Here is a 2659-nt window from a genome sequence, read left to right on the forward strand (position 1 = left end):
TCTATAGCGCCCCCACCTGACGTGGGACTCGGGGTACCGACAGGGGCGGGGCCTGGGACAGTTAAACTGAGCAGAATTCTAAGCCACCCTCCAATCCCACCATGGGCAATCAGGGTGAAATGGAGTAGGGTGAAATTTGGGAACACTGGGCCTGCGCCACAGATTTTTCTGTTTTTGCTTATGTTTTGCTTTATTTATTTATTTTTGAGAGACTGGCTAAGTAATGTCTTCTGTAAAAAAAAATTTTTTTTTTCAGTACTGGGGATCGAACTGGGGACCTTGCACTTGCCAGACAGGCACAGCACCAAGAGAAATTCCCGGCCTTGTAAAATTATTTTTATTATAAAGGCAAGTCACCTTCTCTGTAACTAAAAGTGGAGAGATAAAAGTGTTCAAGTCGGACGTGGTGGCCACCCTGACCTAAATAACGCCTCTCCAAACAACAAATATACAAATAAAAGACTTACATGGCGCACGTGGGTCATGCGTGCACAGCGCTCCGTGGTATTACAGCATCATTCCACACACGTCCAACAGTGACCCTGGGGAGCGTGCTGGACTCTGGGTGGCTATGGTTGTCCCCAGGAGCAGTGAGGGGACCACTATGGGGGTGGATACAGAAATTCGCACTGTGTGCTCAGTGCTGTGAACCTAAAGTTGTTCAGAGAAAAAAATACACACACACACACGTATTTTGGGTTTTTTTTTGTTTTGGCTTTTGTACTGGGGATCGAACTCAGGACCTTGTGCTTGCAATGCACAGTGTGGTACCACTGAGCTAAATCCCTGGCCCCTATACGTGTGTGTGTGTGTGTGTGTGTGTGTGTGTGTGTGTTTTCAGTTTTTTTTTTTGGTTTGAGACAGGGTCTCCCTATGTAGTTGAGACTGACCTGGAACTCACTATGTAGCCTAGGCTGGTCTGGAACTCACAGCAATCCTCCTGCCTCAGCCTCCCAAGTGCTGGGATTACAAGCGTGTGCCACCACGCCCAGCTGTTTTGGGTTTTTTTAAACATGACTACCTAACCAGTTACCGCTGGTGAATGCTAGGGCTTTTCCTAACATTTCTTACCACAAACCGCCTCCATAACTAGAAAATTATGTTAACTATGAAAGGTAAAACCCCTGAAGCAAAAGGAAAGATGCAGTGGACTGGAACAGTTCTGCTTCTTTTTTTTGGTACTGGGGATCGAACTTGGGCCCTTGCACTTGCGAGGCGGGTGGCGGAACCACTGAGCTACATCCCCAGCCCTAGTTCTGCTTCTTAATGGAAGAACCTGGTGGCCCTCACATCTGCCATCCCAGGAACTTAGATTCATTGAATTCTTCGGGGCAGAGCCCAGCACGGGGAGGGGACTAACACTGGCATGATGAGGACAGAAGGGCCGGCATCCTGGGGCTGTGGCAGGCTGCTGTCCACCCCAGCACCAGGAGAGAAGGCGACAGAAGCGCCGTCCCAGGCAGGACCCGAGGCTCCTCTCCTGGAACGAGCAGTGTCCCGGCCACGGGAAATGAGTCCCGAGAGCAACCTGAACACTGGGAACAAGGCACAGTGTGCAGACGAGCTCAACAGCTGGGCAGAGAGTACTTCTCGCCTCCTAAACTCTTCACAATTTGTATGACCCTTGAATGAAAAATCCGTACTGCCTGGGAGGGCTTTTACAGGACAACCCAGATAAAAAGGGGAAGTCGCGGGCACGTCCAGTGGTGGAGCCTGCAGGGCCAGACACGGGGACAGCGAGGACAGCCCGTCCCAAGGGTGGACAGGATCTGCCACTGTGGGACAGCGGGTGAACGCCTGCCCTCCACCGTGGGCGTGAGTGCCCACCTGGCAGGGACGGGAGACACAGGGAGGGTGAGCCAGCCACAGGCCTGGCTGCTCTGCCCCAGAAGCTGGTGGCTAAGGGACCACAGGGCTTCGGGTTTCCAGGGCCAGGTATGGTACATTCTAACGTCTGCACCGGGGTGGCAGCCCAGCCGGCTAGTGGTTCTCGCTCGGTTCTCCGTTCTCCCAGCCGGGGCGCTCCCCGTTCCCCTAGGAAGGGCCCACAAGCACTGCAGCTCGGCTTCCCTCCCTTGGGCCCAGCCCAGAGGGCGCTTCCCTGGCCTGCTGGCTGTGGCTGGCTGCTGCATGACATCACCCGGGGAGGGGAGGGGAGGGGAGGAGAGGGCTGGGCCGCAGCTGAGTTCCCAGGGTAACAGCTACCTGCAGCCGTGGGGCCCAGGGACAAAGGCCACCATGTCCCCAGTGCCACCAAAGCTGAGCAGAGGACAGCGGCCCCCCATGAGGAGACTCTCCCAACACAGCTTCAGGTCCTGGGCCCACGGGCATCGTTCCCGCCATCGGACCGGGCGAGGGTCTTGTGTAGAGCAGCACCGGGTGACGGTGACTGTGGTCTCGGAAGAGGCGGGAGGTATCCCTCGTGTACACAAACTGCCTGCACCGTGCTGCCCAACACTGTAAATTCTGTTTAAGCTGAAGCTAAATTTTAGTTTCCTCCTTGAATTATTTATTTAATGAATGGTCGGGGGGACTGCAGGAATGGATGAAGTGGCCGCCACACAGCTCATTTAGCAAATTTATCGCCCCCCTGTGCCGTGCGCGTGCATCACCAGGCCGTCCCGGGGATCTGTGTTGCACACTGGCGTGGCGGCCGAGC

This window comes from Fukomys damarensis, unplaced genomic scaffold (genome assembly GCF_012274545.1).
Source record: "Fukomys damarensis isolate Sample0158 unplaced genomic scaffold, DMR_v1.0_HiC HiC_scaffold_36, whole genome shotgun sequence".
Lineage (NCBI taxonomy): Eukaryota > Metazoa > Chordata > Mammalia > Rodentia > Bathyergidae > Fukomys > Fukomys damarensis.